The sequence below is a fragment of the Pteropus vampyrus genome, unplaced genomic scaffold (assembly GCF_000151845.1).
Source record: "Pteropus vampyrus isolate Shadow unplaced genomic scaffold, Pvam_2.0 Scaffold120, whole genome shotgun sequence".
Lineage (NCBI taxonomy): Eukaryota > Metazoa > Chordata > Mammalia > Chiroptera > Pteropodidae > Pteropus > Pteropus vampyrus.
In genome coordinates this window covers 4,698,680-4,705,769 of record NW_011888901.1, presented here as the reverse complement: position 1 = coordinate 4,705,769, position 7,090 = coordinate 4,698,680, and the positions used below count along the sequence as shown (strand labels likewise).

The 7,090-nt window shown below is 39.9% G+C and overlaps 1 protein-coding gene and 1 pseudogene across 5 annotated transcripts in view; one reads left to right on the top strand and one right to left on the bottom strand.

Annotated features, from left to right (window-relative positions):
* EPB41L5 (erythrocyte membrane protein band 4.1 like 5) overlaps positions 1 to 7,090 on the bottom strand; it is a 152,691-nt gene that overhangs the window by 58,561 nt on the left and 87,040 nt on the right. The window lies entirely within an intron of this gene.
* Positions 4,699 to 4,817, top strand: LOC111743742 (annotated as a pseudogene).

Genomic DNA, 7,090 nt, shown 5'->3' with positions numbered 1-7,090 from the left:
TTCCTTCTTTCTTTTAAATAAGGATAACAACATCAAAAGAAGAGGTGGTGGGAAAAATAGATGAAACAAAAATCGCAGAATACTGGAATTTGCTGAAGCTGGTTGATGAGCATATCGAGGTTCATGTGTTCTATGGACTTTTGAATTTTTCATCAGAAGTTTTAAAAATATGCGTATCAATATTTTTGGATAAAAGGATATGAGAACTACTTAGAGTTCATCTCTTGTGGTCCTAACATGGACACATGAAAGAAAATATTTAACTAAACACCTTGTATTTTAGTCTGTTCAGGCTGCTATAATAGAAATACCATAGACTGGTTGGCTTATTCACAACAGAAATTTATTTCTCACAGTTCTAGAGGCTGGGACGTCCAAGATCAGATGCTGGTGGGAGCCTACCTTCTAGTTCATAGATGACTGTCTTACCTGTGTCTCGACATGGCAGAAGGAATGAGGGATCTCTCTGGGGTCTCTTTTTTAAGGGCACTAATCCCATTCATGAGGATTTCTGCCTTCATGATCTAATCACATTTTAAAGGTCTGACCCTCAAACACCATCCCACTGAGGATTGGGTTTTAACATATGAATTTTGGGGGGTACACAAATATTCGGTCCATAGCATTCAGAAAATAAGATTAAAAACTTTATAAATCCAAAAAGAAATAGAAGCCGACATATAAAAGAATGTTAAACTGTCTCAATTTATGCTGAAGAACAATGGTTAAAAATTACCCATATTATGTGTTGAACTGTGTGTCTCTCCAGGTTCATATGCTAAAGTCCTAATACCCAGTACCTCAAGAATGAGATCTTATTTGGAAACAGGACAGTTGCAGATGTAGTTAAGTTAGGATAAGGTCATACTGGAGTAGGGTAGGTACTTAATTTAGCTTAACTGATGTCTTTATAAAAGGAGGAAATTTGGACACATACATACATAGGAGCACTGTAAAGGTAAAGGCAGAGATCAGGTGACGCCTCTATAACCCAAAGACTGTCAGCAAACCACCAGAAGCTAGGTGAGATGCATGGAACAGATTCTTTTGCTTAGCCTTCAGAAGGAAGCTATACTGCCCACATTTTCACCTCTTGGACTTCTAGTCTCTAGAACTGTGAAACAAATTTTCCGCTGTCACCCAGTTCTAAAAGTGGTCCTAGCAAACTAATACATTTCACATTCTACAGATCTGAGTAGAGCTTACTAAAAGAGAACCTGAGAACACCACATTATTCACGCCATAAAAGAAAAGAACTTCAAAAAGACATTCTGCAAGGGAATTTAAAGGAAAAGAGAGTACTTTGACTTTTCTCCTTCTCTCTCTAGGAGAACTGGGAATTGCAAAATCACAGTAAGTAAGTGGAGGCTCTAAAAGTACCTATGAAAGGGGAGAATGACATTTTACTTTGTGGTAGGTGATTGTTGAGCATCAGACATTACTAGGCCTATGTCAGGCATGGCGCAGGGAGAGTTCTTAGGAAAATCTAATGTATAAATCTGTAAGTTTGGGAATACATGTAAATATATTTCCCATGCAGGGAAGTGCATCCTTCAGCATGGAGCGGTCCAAACTCAGTAAGTTGACTGGAGCCAACCTTAGAAACATGGGGGAAAAAGGGCCAGTAGTTGGACAGGCTACATTTCCACGGTTTGGTGAGGCGAGAATGCATAGATTCACAGAGGCTAAATTTGGAACAAGTCACATATTAAAATGAATAATAGAAAATGGATGATAATACATTATTTAAAATCCATGAGTCTACTAATAAATTATTTTCTTTAAAAGTGATAGGAAAGAGGAAAGCTCTCTTTTCCAGAAGAATGTCAACTCATATTTATAGAAAGAATGAGAGAATTTTAAAAATCACCATATTGTATATACCAAAGTAATAATTGATTCAGGCAAAAATTATCAATTGATGTTAAAAAACGCTGGATAAAAGACTGTTAGGAAATAGGATATCCACTCAGTCTCAAAATGATACCCCACATATTAAAGGGAAAGGGTAAAAGGTACTTTATAGGGAAATCTGGTGGATATCACCTTAACCAAAACATTAGTAAAAACATATATAATAACTTCAGTCTAATCATAAGAAATCAATCACATAAATCTAAGTTGAGTGGTATTCTGCAAAGGAACTGGCATAAATTCTTTAAAAACTGTCAATGTCATGAAAGGTAAAGGCTGGGAAACTTTTCACGAACTTTAAAGAAACACAAATAAACATTAAATAAACATAAACTAACTGAAATCTTGATTGGATCTTGATTCAGAAAGAAAAACAGCTATAAAGGGCACTTATTGAAACATTTGGAAAAATGTGTGTATAGACTATATACTAGATAATAGTATTGTATTGATGTTAAATTTTATGAGTGTGATACATTATGCACAAGAATGTCTTTGCTTTTTGGAGATACATGGAGAAGTATTGAGGGATGTAATAATATAATGTCTGAATTATGATCCTCAATTAGTTCAGCAAGTAAATAAATGTCAACGAATAAGCAAAATATGTGGAGAATCTAGGGGAAGGGCATATGGCTACTCATCCATCATTCTTTCAAATTTTCTGTGGGTTTGTAGTTTTCCAAAATACAAAGTTGGGAGACGAGAAAAAAATGTATGTGCTTCTCTTCAGCCAAGTCTATGTAAATCCAGTTTGAAGCTCATTCAATGGAACTCTAGCCATGAGACAAATGTACCAGGATAAGATGACCCAAGCAATAAAAGTGCACTCAAGGGCAAGAGCTGAGCCAGGAATAAGGGAGAGAAGAGCACTGTAAAAGGTGAAATATGAAGTGCATTGCCTATGTTGGAGAAGTGACAGGTTCTAAGAGGATCTCCGAAAAAAAAAATGTACTAATGTGTAGCACAAAAGAGCTAGCACTTATATATGTTCTGTGACAACTTGCTGGATTACAACAGCATCATTCAATTAAGACTTTTGCCCCCTTTCCTCTTTCTTCTTCAACTCTGAAAGTAAGCACCACAACAATAAGGTGGGTAAAGTGAGCATTAAAAGAACAACACAGAAGTAAGAATGGAGGAAGAGGAAATCATTGAGTGTAAGATTAAAAGATCTGGCCATCACCAGATTGTCCTTTATATTTGTGAGTCTGTTTTTGATTAATTTGTTCTTTTTGTTACTTAGATTCCACATACAAGTGATGGCAAGAGGGGAGGAGATTTGGGGGGCTGAAGAATGGGGTGAAGGGTTAAAGGAGTACAAATTAGTAGTTGACAGATGGTCACAGGGATGGAGAGCATGGCATGGGGAATGCAGTTAGCATTAATGTATTGGCTAGGTGGAGAGTCAGAGGAGAGAAAGAGCAATTAGGGGAATCATTTTATGAACTATACAAATGGCATAGGGAATGCAGTTAGCATTAATGTATTGGCTAGGTGGAGAGTCAGAGGAGAGAAAGAGCAATTAGGGGAATCATTTTATGAACTATACAAATGTCTAACCAATGTACTGTATACTTGAAACAAATAAAATTAAATAAATAAAATAAAAGTGGATTTTCTATAAAGTATGTTCCAATTAATAAAAATAAGATGGTTCTTATATGTACTGACAGGTCAGAAAGAGAGGAGTTGACCTTGTACAGATGAATACAGTAAGAAATTAAGAGAAAAATAAAACAGAAGATTCGGTCCTTTCCAAAAACAACAGTGATAAACTCCCAGTAATAAATTGGAGCTCATGCCAAGAGGAGCTCAGGGAGCTGAAATTGGAAATAGGCACTAGGGTCCAAAATCCATTTCCCTCCCTGAGGGAAATGAAACCCAAGATATCTCAGGTGAGGCAGTGAACAAGAATCAAACTCACTACTTGAAACCGGGGGAATGTATCTTCCAGATAAGAACAGGGGCCAAAAAAGCTCAATTCACAAGTCTAGTTTCAAATGATATGTGCTTCTCGTTTCCTAAAATAAAGGGAAGAATTAAAAATATCTGTGCAACCAACAATCAGACCATATCCTGGCTCAAGGACTAGAAAGGATCACTGAAAGATCCTACTGTAAGACCTCTAAGGATTTCAAAAAGTCAGGCAGGGGCAATTTCAAAATTAGCTCAAAGGAAAGGATGAGCATGGGAAGAAGGAAAGAAAAAAAAACCATGTTCAAAACAATGCAAGTTGAACTCCCAAACAAAAAATCACGAGGCATGTAAAGAAAACCAATACCAAGACAGACAACCAACAAACCCAAGAAACCAGAGCATTTACAGCTAAGTAGAAAGATTAATAAAATCTAAAAAAGAACTTAAAATGAGTATATTAAATGTGCTGAAAGATATAAAGGAGGGACAGATCAATAGAACAGGAGCTTATAATACCATAACAGACTCCGAGAAATGAGAAATTAAATATCCAATAGAAGGGATATGATAGACAAGAACGGTCAAAGAATGGCTGAATTAAAAGAAAAAATTGACTTCACTCAGTACCTGGTCAACATCAAGTGCTCTATAAATATCATCTATTTAGTACTGTGCTGGATTGAATCTTTTGGATGATTTCAGGTTGATGTGCTAACATTAGAATGGCATCTTTGAAAAGAACACCAACTTAACAATACACAGAATGAAATGCCTTTATAATAACTCCAGAAACCTGTGGATAAGTCGCAGTACCCCAGGGGAGCACAGAGCTGAGAATAGTGGCATTCAAATAAACAAGTCAAGGTCTACGGCCATGCTACCCTGAACAAACCCAATCCTGTCTGGTCTTGGAAGATAAGCAGGGTCGAGCCTGGTTAGTACTTGAATGGGAGACTACCTAGGAAGACCAGGTGTTATAGGCATAAAAAAATAAAAAATAAAGGATTGTAAGCTGACAAGGTCCTTGCAATCTGTGAGGGCACCCAAGGGTTGCCTTGCCTAAAAAAATAAATAAATAAATAGGAAAAAAAGAAAAGAAATAAACCAGTCAAGATGGCATAGAAGGTAGATGCTGTGCATGCGTCCTTTAGCGACCACACCAAAATTATAACAAAACTACAGAGCAATCATCACTGAGAGTCACTTGAGGTCTGGCTGAACACAAGCCCTACAACTGGGTACATATATAAAAGGTAACCTGAAGACTGGTAGGAGTGGCAGAAATGTCCCTGTCTCACAATCACATGTGATGGTTGAGAATCGAGAGGGTTGTCTTAGCTACAGAGTCCCCTCAACCCCAAGGAGTGAGGGGTCCCAGGCCCCACAATGGGCTCCCCAGCCCAGGATTCCAGTGCCGGGAAGAGAAGTTTCCACAATCTCTGGTTATGAAAATCCAGTGGAGACTGTTGCTGAGTGAGACGGAGGGCTGTGGGAGTAACAGACATTCCTCATAAAGGGCCTGTGCCTGGACTTAATTCACTGATGGATTCAACTGCTCTGAGCTCCAGCGCTGGGGCCGCTGCTTGAGGAGTGCCAGGGACATATGGGGAGACGCTGAGTTGTTGGGCTTCAGGATGAGGGCTGGAGGGGTGGCTTTCTCATGGACAGCAGTGCTGGCAGTATCCATTGTTGTTAAGCCCTCCCCTCTCCTAGCCTATGGATGCAGGCGGCCACCACATCTGAGTCTCCATCAACCTGGATAATACAGGTCACTCCTCTCAACTTGCAGGCCCACCCAAATTGCTTCCAGTGGTTTATTCCATACAAATGGCCTGTCTTGGCTCATGCCACAGACTTTCCTAAAATCTCTTAAAGGCTCACAAAACCCAAAGCAGCAGCATCTGGCCTCGGTATGCCCAGTACCTCTTGCTGAGCAGCCCCAAGCCTGGCACTAGCAGCAGCTGGCCTCGGTTACTGGCTTGGCCACCCAAGGCACCCCTAAACCCAGCATTTTGCAATTTGCAGATTGCTTGGTGACTCTTACCATGTGGCCATGAAAGTGCGCTACCTGCCTACGGCTCGGCCCCTTGTAAGAGGCTCTTGGGCTGGCACACCTGGCAGCCTGCTTCAACTAGCAGTGGAACCAGAGCACCACCCAGGGCTGCATCTGAGAAGGACACACCCGAAGGGCAGATTGGGCAGGCACCAGAGCCCTGCTAAAGTGAATCCGGCTCCAAAGTGAATCCTCACCAGCCATTCCTCACAAACAATCAGCCCAGGGTCAATCCCTCCCCTCAGTGTGCAAACAGCCAAGGCTCAACTATAACAGGAGGGCACACACAACCCACACAAGGGACACACCTTGGGCATCTTGCTCAGGTGACCAAAGAAGACTGTGCCACTGGGCCTCACACTTACTACAGGACACTTACTACATAATGCCACTCTACTAAGAGAGGAGATTTAGGTGCCCTACCTAATATATTGAAACAGACAGAGAGGCAGCCAAAACGGGGAGAAAAAGAAACATGTCCCAAATGAAACAAAAGAACAAAGCTTTAGAAAAAGAACTAAACAAAATGGAGACAAGCAGTCTACCAGATGCAGAGTTCAAAACACTGGTTATAAGGATATTCAATGAACTTAGGGGAAGAATAGATGAACTCAGTGAGAACGTTAACAAAAAGATAGAAAATATAAAAATGGAGATGGAAAACATAAAAGGCAACCAGTCAGAAATGAAGACAATAAATGAAATGAAGAATACCTCAGAAGGAATTAATGGTAGATTAGATGAAGCAGAGGACAAAATCAATGATTTAGGAGATAGCAGAAAACACCCAATCAGAACAGCAACAAGAAAAAAGAATCCCCCCCCCCCAAAAATGGAAAAAATTTAAGGGGCCTCTGGGAAAACATCAAGCATAACAGTTGCATCATAGGGGTACCAGAAGGAGAGAGAGAGCAAGGAATTGAAAACCCATTTGAAGAAATGACAATGGAAAACTTCCCTAACCTGGTGAAGGAAACATCGACATAGAACCCCGAGAAGCTCCGAGAGTCCCAAAGATGAACCCAAAGAGGCCCACACTAAGACACACCATAATTAAAATACCAAAGGTTAAAGACAGAATCTTAAAAGCAGCAAGAGAAAAGCAAGCAGTTACCTACAAGGGAGCTCTCTCTCATAAGACTGTCAGCCGATTTCTCGACATAAACTTTGCAGGCCAGGAGGGCTTAGCACAAAATATTCAAA